Raw genomic sequence first — 13,743 nt, 5'->3', positions numbered from 1 at the left:
TTTCCTAAATGGTCACTTGTGTTTTTATGGCCAGTTTGTCAGCGGTTATCTGCGCGCGGCGGAATTAGAGCCGATAGTGAGGCCAATGCGGCGCTCGGACCCGACCCTCGCCCTCGGCAGGGGTCGTTCGTCATGTACAGGGGCGCTCCGGTCGAGAAGTCGAGTCAATCTCGTGTCGGAACGCCAGCCGCCCGCCGGACAGATAGCGGAAATGGACTGACAGTGAAACCACCCTAAAACAGGAGCATGTGACTATTCGCTGCCCGGATGGTGCTGGTTTTATGCATGCTATCCATTTTACATTTGTTTTTCCCGTGACACAGCGGCGCATCTGCCCATACCATTGTTCTCTTCTGTTCCCCCATTTGTCTTTCTGCTTCGGTCGTTGAGGGCTAGAGTAAGTAATCGGCTCCCGTTATTGGACCGCGTTTCGTTCAAGGCCGTGTCGCTGAAATGCTGCAGGAAGGTAACCTCACTGTGTCAATGCTTTCGCTTCTATTTTTATCCGTGATAGTATCAAGATGCTTGTGGAAGGCTGAATATTCCAAGCTTTTGTGTTTAAGTTCTCGGCCATTGTTCATATGCGTCACGATAGATTGCCAAGGTGAATGAGCAATGGCTAGTGTAATCGCTCTATGCGGAGTGCAAGGTATATTAAAGTCACTGAATGCACCATAGACAGATTTCAAATCAGTCCCACAAATCAAAAATAAAGGGTCGTCCGATCCACGACAGTTGGCGCTCATTTCGAACCGATCGCCCCCTGTTCAGCAGCTGCTTCTGAACGCTTCGGCTGGCAGGCTAGGAATGCCCAGACTGTCGCTGATGGAGATATCACCATCCGTTTTTTGTCCCCCACAGACCCGTCGCTGGCCTGTTGTCAGCCGGCGCGAGGGACAAACAATCAATACGGGTTGTGTTAATCAGTGCAGCTTTGGGTGACAGGCGCGGAAAAAACAGCGCGCTGCGCTTTCCCCTCATCTGGCTAAAAAGAATAATAACCGAGATAATGAAGGTGGATAGAGCTATGACCGATGGTCGCTTTCCCCGAGGAGGGAGATAAAACGTCGACGTCGACGCTCGTCGCCTGGGACGCGGAGGGCGGGCTGCGACGCCGGGTCACCTTCCCGTCCTGTGGTCCGCGTTCAGGAGCTTGTGGCAGGATATTACCACGGGATAGAAACGAATCTAGGCGCATGAAAAAGTTGTTTAAAATGTAAAGCTCACTCCTCAGTTACCAGCAAGCTTTAACCGGCTCTAAGAAACGCTTGGGATGTGACCAATTGGAATAAGACAGTTTCCGCTTGCACTCATGTAAGCAAAGACGATATATTGAAGAGGGTGAATATGGCATTGTATCAAACAGGAAATTCCCCTAGAGCGCCTTTGGCTTTCCAGCCGTTTTCAATGATTCTCATCGCACGCATGACCTCCAAAAGGCATCCTGAAAGGCCGAAGAGCTTGATTCTGCTTGCCAAGGTGCGGCGAAGCCTCTGTCGCCCCAAATGTCACACAATTATAGTAGCTTACCGGCGACATATTCTGACAACAGCTCACGACCGTACACTAACCATCAAGGAATTCAAACGTAACGTTACAGAAAGCATCACACTCTGAAGTGGTACAAAGCCTCCAAAGCACTCCGTCCTCAAACCCGCCTACCTTCTAGATCTGCGCACATGCCCCTCCTCACTACAATCCATCCCGGGAGCCCTGCCACCGACCCCGGCCCCGGCCCGACCCCAGCCCCGGCCCCGACCCCAGCCCGGCCCCAGCCCCAGCCCCGGCCCGGTACGCCCTCGCACACGGCGTCATGCCCTGTCCGTCTATTGATACAGCGCGCGGCCCGGCCAGCTCTGCCGCCGCCGGCGTCTATCGAGCGGACGGGCAGCCCGGAGGCCTGCGGGTCACCAGCACCCGACCCACCTGAGCATACATGCGGGCCCCGCTCGGCACGTGCGCCCCCCCCCCCCCCGCAGCCTCACACACCTGGCGAGGTAACGGTGACGAGGTGACGTCCGCTCCGCTGGCGGACAGGGGACGGGTGGACCGGACGGGGCCGGGGGCTCGGCGAGGAGACCCGGCGCTGGGGCGAAGGCTTTGGCTGTTGCGAAGAGCACGTGGTGAACGGTGCGACGTTCTGTTTCTCTGACAGCAGGATTTCGAGGGGGAGGTTTAACGCACCGACGTCCTCTAAAGTTAGTTGTTACACATGTACACATAGTCTGTGAGGAGCAAAACTGTCATCGTGCCCTGCAATCATTTGGAACTGCAGCGGTCTCAATTCAGAGCCGACCGTCACAAATACTTCTGTCACGGCGGGGAGGCTTGAAATGGCGTATGGGCGTCATCAAGAGCAAGACTGCAACATGTGTTCAGATTAGGGGACGAGTCTGATCCTAGCCCGGCTGGCACTTACAACGGTAGATAATCCAGAGACTTGTCAGTTTTGTAACAGCAAGCGACTTGCACGATGGCGTGAGCTGCCAGTGTTGCACTGGGCCAGTGGCATGCGAGAGGAGGCACGCTTGCATGATCCCAAGTCACGTGACACACTGCTGATGGAATGCTGCCAAGTCATAGTTCTGTGTTTATCTTTTGGTCAGCCGATAACATACCCACAAGCCAGTGGTTTGAGCAGCTGTGGCAGGGCGCCCCAGGTTCCCAAGTCAGTGACCGCCGTCTCCCTGATGAGACCCTTGTCGGTGGCCCCCGTCCTCGTGGAATGATCCTGGGTCAGATTCCCTGCCTCGTGGCGTGATCCCTGGGTCAGCGGTCCCTGACCCTTCAGCTTGATCCCTAAGTCAGCGGTCCCCAACCCTTAAGCTTGATCCCTGGTTCAGCGGTCCCCGTCCCTTTAGCTTGATCCCCAGGTCAGTGGTCCCTGTCTCCACCCCCGGCGTGATCCCGGGTCAGCCCGGCCGTTGCGGTGGCGCATCTTGTTTCTGCTCGGGACGGCGCCGACGGGCGCAATCTCGCTGATGGCCCAGGCGAAGCTTTCGATGATGGATGACCAGCGGCGAGACGCAGCCGCCAGATGGAGCCTAATGATCACCGCCCCCCCCCCCCCCCCGCCTCCTGCACCCGGGGGCGGAGGGGAGGGGAGGGACAGCCGCTGCCTCTGCAGGCTTTCATTGATGCGCCCGGCAGCAAGAAAAAGCTCGGAATGTAATAGCTGTATGATGCATAACAGAACAACCATCTGAGCCGGCGACGCTCCTCTCTGGACGGAGGTTCGCGCTGAGGGGCGGGGTCCCACACCTGCTCGCCTGCGGCCCCTCCCCGCTGGACTGTGTCTCTTAAGAAGGCCATCGGGAGGCGTGGGAGAGGGCATGTTGCCCATGGCTTGTAACGATGAGGTGCGAGATGACGCACTAAACACCTAGTCACCTTCCACCTGGCCTCCCAACAACACCATGCCTAGTTCAATACCGAAGGCGTTTTCTCTGACTTTTGAGCAAAGCGAACTGCAGAAAAGCATTTTTGCGTTTGGCATTGGTTCAACACATCCATCTAATGCCAGGTAACCTTCTATGGTCCAATATTGGCTGCTCTTTCAGATAACATATGAGCGTTTTGTTCTGCAGTTCGTCCGTCCCTGTCCGCGTTTCGCTCTCTGCTCTCAGGGCCGTCGAGACGACCGATACAGTATCGAAATTTTATCTCAATCTGGTCTGATACGTAAATCAGCTTTCTAAATGTCCTCTAGGCGCCCAACTTCGATAAATAAGGCAAGCACGACACGGTGCTCCATGACAAGGCAATGGCAAGAGCAAGTGCTTAGAGCTGGAGCAATGGCAAGTGCTTCAAAAACATCGAAGAGGCACGGCCTCGCTGACTTTGTCGCCGGTTTCCATAATGACACAGCAATAAACGCGCCAGCGTAGAGTTTGTGGAGGTTCCAGGGCGGACTTAACCCGGCGGTGCCTGGCCCCGTCTGGCGCTGCCCTGGGGGCCGCGGAAACAGCCGCGACGGCTCGGAGTCGCGCCGAGCAAACAAACCGCCGCCGGCGCCAGCCGTGCCACTTCCGCCTCTGATGCTTCCGCTGTCGCCGTCTGTGTCGCGGAGGTCTCCCCTGCTCGTGTCTGCGGATCCCTTTGACACTTCCGCCGCTGATGCTCCCGCTGTCGCTGTCTGTGTCGCGGGTGTCTCCCCTGCTCGTGTCTGCGGCTCCCTTTGACACTTCCGCCGCTGATGCCCCCGCTGTCGCTGTCTGTGTCGCGGGTGTCTCCTCTGCTCATGTCTGCGGCTCCCTTTGACACTTCCGCCGCTGATGCTCCCGCTGTCGCTGTCTGTGTCGCGGGTGTCTCCCCTGCTCGTGTCTGCGGCTCCCTTTGACACTTCCGCCGCTGATGCCCCCGCTGTCGCTGTCTGTGTCGCGGGTGTCTCCCCTGCTCGTGTCTGCGGCTCCCTTTGACACTTCCGCCGCTGATGCTCCCGCTGTCGCTGTCTGTGTCGCGGGTGTCTCCCCTGCTCGTGTCTGCGGCTCCCTTTGACACTCCCGCCGCTGATGCCCCCGCTGTCGCTGTCTGTGTCGCGGGTGTCTCCCCTGCTCGTGTCTGCGGCTCCCTTTGACACTCCCGCCGCTGATGCCCCCGCTGTCGCTGTCTGTGTCGCGGGTGTCTCCTCTGCTCATGTCTGCGGCTCCCTTTGACACTTCCGCCGCTGATGCTCCCGCTGTCGCTGTCTGTGTCGCGGGTGTCTCCCCTGCTCGTGTCTGCGGCTCCCTTTGACACTTCCGCCGCTGATGCTCCCGCTGTCGCTGTCTGTGTCGCGGGTGTCTCCTCTGCTCATGTCTGCGGCTCCCTTTGACACTTCCGCCGCTGATGCTCCCGCTGTCGCTGTCTGTGTCGCGGGTGTCTCCCCTGCTCGTGTTTGCGGCTCCCTTTGACACTTTCTTTGCTTTTGTCTGCGACTCCCATTTCGCCGACGTCTCCCAATGACGTATGCACGTGTCGCCGACGTCTCCCTCTGACGTCTGTGCGTGTCACTGACATCTTCCTCCGACGCTTGTGTCACTGACATCTCCCTGCATATCCATGTCACTGACTTCTTCTGACGTCTGTCCATGATATTGGAGACTCAGTAAATGCAAATTAGTCTCACTCTATGGCGTCCGTACGGTTCACTGATGTGCAGACGGCACGGCTCAGGCTGCTTCGTCAGCCGACCAGTTTCAGATGCGAAGGGCCAAGCCCATTTTGTTATCAAATACCATGCATTGTTTTTTCCACTAGCGAATGTGAGATTTTTTGCCGACTAGTGAAGGCGAGTTTAACATGTACTCATTTTTAACGACAAAAACTCTTTCAAGAAGGAATTCATTTATTTCCTCCCGGCCATCGACTTTCCCCACAGGCAGCGAGTCACGTGGCCAAGTCGTCTTGCCAGCAATACTCGGGAAACAAACAGGCTCGTCAGGGGCGAATAAAGCCCTTAATCTTGTAGAGGTATGAGTGCATGAGGGTATGAGGGTAGAATTGTTTCCCAAAAATCAAGCTTGAAGAAGGTAAGTGATAGGCATAGTTATTGTCCCTTGACAATTGCATCGTTTTGTTGCTGTCTTCTTGCTGCTTCCTAGCAGCAAACCCTTGGACCCGCCCTCGCAGTGACTGCCCCGTTCCCCCTCCCGCAGAGGCGGGCTGGCGAAAAATGGTCGGCGCCGGCCGAAGAGTCTTCATACACTGAGGCAACTGCGGGGAGAAAACCAAATCACATTCCGTCCGCATTTACACCGAAACTATGGCTTATCTATACGGCCGGCCCGCAGCTGATAGAAAGTGTATAACATAACAAAGGAGAAGAAATATGGAGCAACTTTGGAAAGCAACATATGCCGTTGCTTGACGACCACTCCATGTATTGCGCAACACTTCGTTTCCTTTCTTGGCCCGCTTGAGGTGATCTCCAGGCCCGTGAAGCTTTTGGGGACAACAGACATGTCACTAGGTTGAGTGCAGCCTTCTTCTTTCAGTAGGCGGCCTTCACCTTCGAGTCGCGTTAGCCATACCCGCCGAAGCCCGTCGGGCAGAGAAGGCTCGCCCTGACCCGGTCGCATGTTTCCTGGTATATCCTGGACGTGCCATGCATGAGTGCGAACATGACGCTTTTAATCGAGCGCCTCAGAACGGGTGTCTTTTCGTTCAGTTACTTTTAGTGGTTCGAATGACGTGTACCCCAACACTTCAAAGCCAGCGCGAATATCCTTAATTTTCTCGCAGCACCAATGTCTAAAATTTTGAACGCCAAATTTGGAATATCAAAAACGCGCTGTGCACTGCGTATCCCGTAATACGTTTGGACCGACGCATGGCAAAAGTGCTTAGTTCTCTTTCCATATCCACCCCGATCTTTTCACGAACAAAAACAGTTGCTACACCGCTTGCGGGGACAAACTCTGCGTCTTCCACTTTAAATCCACTCCAGTCCCAAGACCAAACGAACCGAGCGACCGCGCCCCTCACCTCGACCTCGCAGCCTGCCACCGCCAGTCAGAACGCCACGCCCGACGCCGGTCCCTCATTCCGGCGAAGAGCCCGCGACGCGTGGCTCGTTTTAATTTCCTAATAAGACCCAATATCGCGACGACCACGTCACTCGGGCATGCAAATAAAGAAAACTTGGACAAATGGGGCGGCCGGGGGCGCGTCACTGGCCGGCTCGTTATCACGCGGCCGTGTAATTACGGAGGCGACGCGTGCCCGCGGCGGCGGCCGCCGCCAGCTAATTACCACGACATGACCGACCGCCGCCGCTGTCTCGGCGCCGGCGTCGGCCTCGACGCGCCGCTCGGCACGAACGCGCGCTCCGAAGCGGACGCGCGCCTCCACGCCAACGCGTGTTCGGGGAGGACGTACGTCCCCACACCTGCGCTCGTTGCGATAGGAACCCAGCACGTGCCGACACCAGCGCACGTACGTGCCGGACATGACCGACAGTGGCGTCACTGTTACTGGTGACATTTGTTGTAACAATTGTTTGCTGTGTTGTGACATTTGCTGGGCGTCGCGACAAGGGAAAACAAGGGACAGTGCGCCACAAGAGTTGATGCCAGCCGGTTTTTCAGGATAATTCCCTGCCAAAACACCAGGGAAGTGAAAGCATTATTCAAACATTATTTCCTATCGCGTTTTTGTTCTCTTGTTGTTTATGTTCACAAATGGCATTGAATCATCGGCATACGCGTGATCATGCAGTTGCATACCCCGGATTTCACGACTGGGAAGGCAAAACTCGAAGTTTTTCATAGAAAATCTAGCTTAGGGCGCCGCATGAGCGCGAAATTTGTTGCATGGCGTTTAAAGAACATGGCGCGGTCTTGAGCTAGGTATTGTTCGCGTTTACCACGTTTTTTAGCGCTAACATGTTTTAATAGATGCCATAGATTTGACAGCACGTGCCCGTGGAGGTTAGGACGTGCGCACCCAACTGCACTTAGGACTGCGCACAGCAGCCAACCACTGGTAACCAGCCTGACCCTGACCCCTTCACTCCAGCCCTCAGCTAGTACAATTCCATCCAAACGGACAATCGTTGCTGGAATGAATTGAGCCACGTAATGCCACTCATCAGATCAGACCAGTGTCAGAGTCAGAGTCAGTCAGTCGGGTCAGAGTGTCGGGCACTTTATCAGTTGAGCTGGGACTTTTTCAACACATTTTCCCAACAAATGCATTCCTCTCATGTTTTCCGTCGCAGCACAATGTAAATCAATCTGCTTCCGTATGACCTGCAATGCATAATCGCCTCAGCTCCCCATGGCAACAGATCTCCAAACACGGTACGTAATGGCCAGGACTGTCTACTGTCAGGCCAGGACTGTCTACTGTCAGGACAGGACTGTCTACTGTCAGGCCAGGACTGTCTACTGTCAGGCCAGGACTGTCTACTGTCAGGCCAGGACTGTCTACTGTCAGGACAGGACTGTCTACTGTCAGGCCAGGACTGTCTACTGTCAGGACAGGACTGTCTACTGTCAGGACAGGACTGTCTACTCACACACGACACATCAGAAGCACCTCCAGCTGGCTCAACTGGCCTGCAGTGGGGCGCGCGGCACCGCAGCACCCGTGACCTATCGCCCCCAGGCAGTGGCCTTGACCCCACGGCCGGCCGCTGTCAGACGTTAACTGAGATAGACGGCGAACCTGCGCCACTCCGTGTCCGTGTCAGCGAAGCGCTGTTTGCATGTTTTCAAGATGAGCTGGTGATTGCGAAAGACGACCGGGTTCTTGCTAAAAAAAAAAAAACGCTTACGAGTATTCACTATGTTCTGGAACCAATATTCCTTGGATGCACTCGGCGACAGGTCCGCGTGAGCGTGACTTGACGTGCTTATCAGGTCAGCGGGTGTGTCAACGTAACCTGATGAGTAACGTCAACTACAGCGACCCAAATAACAGCGGACAGTAATCACTGCACCACAAAGCTGTTTCTCAGATGAGACGTATTCGTCATAGTGTCGTAGATGGGCGTCTTATTCGTAACCAAAGGGTGAGATGAGCTTCAATTATGGGGGCAGCCTTGTATATATTTCAATTGCCCCAATCCAATGTTCCGGAATTAATGTAGCAACAGGCGCGTAGGAATTGTGCAGATATAATTGACTTGTAATTATTTCTTAACACATCACAATAATTTTGAAAGATTACATCCCTGCAAACGAAAGTCATCAGAACTAACGCAAAAATGATGGTGATATTTTTTTTTTACTACGGACATATCACACCGCCCCGTTTAGTCACGATAGGCGGTGATGTCCAGGATCGTCTTCTTCGCAAAGTTTCGTGGCACCACCAACCAATTGTTCTGAGAGGCAAACATACAAACACCGCCATGCGCTGCTGTATTCCATCGAATGCGCAGAGCACACCAGAGCATTCGTTTACTTCTCGCCGCACCAACGAGCCGCTGTCCGGACCGGCCGGTCCAGCACTAGTTCACCTGCCGGCCGCTGGGCGGCGCCACCGGCGCCGTCGGAGTCATCGGACACAGCCGGCCATTGGTCACTCGGTGGTCAGCTGAACGGCCATCAAATCAATGATTTGTCGGATATCGCTGGGTGGGCGGAGCCACGCCGTCGGTGGCCGACGGCCGGTGGGTGGGCCCTGCCATCGATACCGACGCGGATCGGCGGACGGAAGACGGCCGGCTGGCAAGGCGACCTCGGGAAGCTGTTCGGCTGCGACCAGAGCGGATCCATTCCGTGTTGCGACAGCGCGGCCGGTGCTTTTTCATAACTCACTGCATTGGGCGAGAAGTCGCCGACCTTATTTCAGACATTGTAGAGCCCTTCTGTACGCGAAATGCGAGCAGCAACTGGCCGGAGGTGGAATTCAACGATCCATCGTGCTAAACACTGGAAAATTTCAGACGCTCACCGTCGAAAAATTTTATTGATGCTATCAGTACCATAAAATGGCTCTCACAGATGCTTTCTGGCATGGTTGGAGCTTGGAAGTTCTTTGAAGAGGTCCATCTCATACCCTTCCCACCACAAATAATTGCCTTGGTCCCGTCGATCAGTATCAATACCATATATCACGTCAGCATTATAACAAAATCGCCGAAGGCATTACAAAAAAAGTACACAGCTAAGTGCGCCGATGGAGCCCGCCCTCACCCCATGAATTAAACGAGGCTCCGCGCATGGGTTGGATACTTCGGTTAATCTCCTTTTTGCATTATTCTAATTTGTAAATCAAGGGGGCGAAATAACCACAACTGGCCGATATGTTTTTAATCGTTGATCGTGCGAGGTTCGTGGATTTTAAGCTGTAGACTAATACTGCAGCACATAGAGTCGTGAAATTTCTGGTCACGATGTCAGTTGGAATTCGCGTCCTGTTTATGTAATAACTTTCAATTTACTTACTACTTTACAGCGCCATGTTGAAATATTATATGGCCGCCGTAGCCGGAAAACATCTCCGACCGCAGCTTGCCTCGGAGGGACCTGAGGTCAGATGGATTGCACTCGAGGGGGTCGGTAACGCTCAGCAGAAGCCATTTACGATATTGGCAGCACCGAGTGCAACGGCCTTGAAGGAGCACTTCGGACTCGGCCGGGGTCCGCGCGTGGCTTGTGATGGCTAGCATCGCATTAACCTCACGACTGTGCTCTCACACTTCCGGCTGAACATTCCAAGCCGCGAACGTGCACCAACGGGCACCTCCGCGTGTACCCAGTCCGTCATCACACCACCGACCCCGGCTCCCAGCCGGCGCTGGGCACAGTCAGAGGGGCCGCTCCCCCCCCCCCCCGCTCCCGGTAATGGCGACCGCACCATTACGCTCGGTAAGCTCCTCTTACCGTGATAAGCCCCCGCCCCCTCTCGGCGAGCGTAGCCGCCGCTCATATGCTGGCGTCGCCGGCCAACTCGCCCAGCACGCACTAATTAAAAGGCAAATTGACTCGCCGCCGCTCACCGTCCCGCTCATCATCGGCTGAGCTAATGCGGTGACAGGTCGCGGCTGTTGCCCGAGGCGGCGCTTACGCTCCGGCGGTCGGCGGCTCATCCGGCGCGCCCGAGGGCATGCTCCAGAGGTCAGCGGGCCGCCGCGCTGGAGCGCCACGGCCGCGCCTCGACTGCCGGCGCGTGGAGGCGCCGCGCCGGGCGTCGGAGTGCCGTGGAGTGGCGCGATATGTGTGTTGTCAGGAGATTCCTGCAGGGCAAGAAGTTTGATCGTACCGAACGTGCGCCGTGTTCTTAGCAATGGTCCGAGAGGCATCGTGAATATGATGAGGATCTACTCCTACCATACTTCATTCGTGCACTCCCACGCACACATACGCTGGACAGACCCCGCAAGGCAGGCCAAGTTCAGCGACCGAGTGAACATTCTTTACGCGCAGCAACTGAGTGCACTCATCCGCAGGCGGTCCGCAAACCCCAACCCATCGACTCTCAATCGAACAGTCCGTGGACGAGAGCCAGTGCGAGAGCTCGTCCACGCCGCTCATCCGTGGCCGAGTGCGCTCGTCCAGCCGTGCCCTCGTCCACAGCCCCCGTCCGGCGGCGCGGCGGCGGCGCGCGTCCCTCCGCGCCACAATCGCTCATTGTGGCGCGCTCACACGCGCCCGCAGGTAGCGCGCGTCGACAAAGGACGATTTATGATTTCTGCTCATGACGGATGCGTGAGAACCCGGGTGTCGCCCCGGCGGTGCACGACGGCGTCCTCCCGGCAGCCGCAGCCGCCGCGATTCAAACCTGGCGCACTGCCGCGCTCGGGCGAGGGGGGCACCGACTCTGGCCATTCCGGCGCACTCAGGTCGACGTGTCGCGCGGCGTTAACGGCGCACGGCGGCCGTTAGCGGCGGGGACCCGCGGTTTTTGGCGGCGCCGGCGCCGGCGGCCTGCTCGACACCATTAGGCGGCCCTGTTTCGGTGACCTGCGAGCATGGGGCGCTTTTTACGGCCATCTCGGCAATTGGTTTAATCGGCTTCTGCCGTTAACAGGCAGGGGACCGACAAGGGGACACGGGGCGCCGCGACCTGTTGGCTTATGGAAATCGAGCCAGCTTGCCAGCGCCGGCTTTTAAGTGGTCACGGGGCCGAGGACGCGGAGGGTTGGCATCACCGTGGGAAGGGATATTCTCGCACTCCACCAGTCTTGCTTCCGCAGTTAGTTGATAATGACCACACATTTCGCGCTAAAAAACAGAGGCTGGAAAATCAATCGCATCGTGTTGGGTTCGCTAGCAGCGTTTCTTTCTGAGCAGTTTGGGTAGCGCGTTTTTTATCTCGTTTGTTTCAGCGCAGTGTCATCGGGTTAACGTTAAATCTTGTCGGAGTTGGGGAGCCTCTAATCCGCCACCGCTAAGTATGTGTTTGGGCGGGGGCAGGATAGCTACTGAAATGAGAGCATTGTGGACTTAAGCACCGTAAACTGTTCACCCTATAACCGGCTTCGGTGACCGCGAATTCAGTTTTGGACCGAATGTCTATTTTTCGCCAGTTGCGGACATTCATTTCCGCAAGAATTCTTACTTGCATCATTCGTGCGCGAAGCTGGCAAATCTGTATTGCTGTTTTACATGCTGACGGCGTCATCACATTCGTCCGTTTTTAGGGTCGGGGGGGGGGGGGGGAGCAGAGTGAGTTAAAAAACAGACCGCGGCTCATCCTGTCCGCGGCCGACTCCCGGAGCTCACCGGACTGACCACGCAACCCGTCCTGACGAGCCAGCGCCGCCCCGCCCTCCCCGGCGGCCCGTCGCTTGCCCATCGCACCGCCCACCACCCGACCGCCGGGGAGCGTCGCTGACGACGCCCGCCAATTACGGGCGGTAAGTGGGCGGCCGGGCAGCGGCCGGCCCGGCCAGCGGCTCCGGCTGCAGCCTCGCCACCGGCGCCGATCAATAGGACCGGGCGCGCGCCGCGAACGCCCCCGGCACCGCAACCGCCGCACGTTATCCCCGCGCGCCAGCCGCCGCGTCGCATCCGCCGGCGCCGGATAAAAAGTGCGCCCATGTGCGTAATGCAGCTGCGTGTGCGTTAAGCCGCACGCGCGCATTGTAACGGACACCCGGCCCCCTGCCGGCCGCGATTTGTTTTCGGCAGGCCCGCATAAAATAGTCGACAATGGCGATAAGCCTGCGTGAAAGCGGCGCCCGGCGCGTCCCGGGACGCGTCGTCCCGGGACCGGGACTGGCCGCGCGCGAGGCGCATGCATATGCAGCGTGCGTTATCGGCGGATTGCCGAGCTGACGCGTGGGACGCGCCGCCGGCCAGCTGCGCCCACCGTTGGAGCTGGGGCGGACAGGAGATTGGACGCACGCGTCCGGACCTTGTGACTGGAGGCACGAGCGTAGGCCAGAACTCACTCAAATGGACAGGGTTCTAATCTCGCGCGTGTTGGAAACGTGGCTTTCTAGACCATTGAGGGTAGAGGAAGGCTTCTGCGTGCTCATGCTATCATCAGATGAAAGAGGAGTGGAATCACGAGGCTCTGACGATTGCGCCATGGGGAGTATATTAGCAATGGGTTTAGGTATCACACATGCGGCATGCCGGCGGAAACCAAAGCGCAATGTTCACTGTTCGTGTTCAGTATAGTCTGTGTGCTATTTTTCATGTTACCTAATTACTGTTTCATCATCGGAGCACGCAGGTTTATCCAAATAAAAGTTGACATTGCTGGCTATGCTCATAATTTCATAAAACATGTGGCTTAAAACCCAGACTGGTTTTAGCGAATTACTTTCTTAGCAATAAACGCCCGGGTTAGTGAGCTCGAAACGATCGTAATGGTAGAGACATGTCAAATTCATATATGGTGCCGATAAAAATCGCTGAGCTTAGATCGGCTGGGACCGAGCTACCGGGCGAGCATGACACCAGAATGTCTTTATATGACACCGCTATAAACGTTCAGTCCAGCGCGCTCTGGATGCGGACGCACTGACCGCCGCTGCACCGAGCTGGTTTGGGTGTAAATCAGCCCACGGTCGCGACGGCCACCCAGACGAAAACGACCGTGAGGTCCGACGACATCGCTCGTTAAACAGGCTCTCGAGGCCTGGAGTGGCACCGGCCGTCATATCTTCCCTGCAGTGGCTGGGGCGCATAAGTGGACAGCGGGCGCACCTGGCACGTGTCCGGTCTGCAGGGACGGGCCCCGCTGCACCCGGACGGGAACGAGCAGACCCCGACTGGGCACGGCCGGCCAGCCAGGGACGGGCCCCGCTGCACCCGGACGGGAACGAGCAGACCCTGACTGGGCACGGCCGGCCAGCCAGGG

The sequence above is a fragment of the Pollicipes pollicipes genome, unplaced genomic scaffold (genome assembly GCF_011947565.3).
Source record: "Pollicipes pollicipes isolate AB1234 unplaced genomic scaffold, Ppol_2.1 Scaffold_4002;HRSCAF=4701_pilon_pilon_pilon, whole genome shotgun sequence".
Classification (NCBI taxonomy): Eukaryota; Metazoa; Arthropoda; class Thecostraca; order Pollicipedomorpha; family Pollicipedidae; genus Pollicipes; species Pollicipes pollicipes.
Note: the sequence above shows the minus strand (reverse complement) of the source record.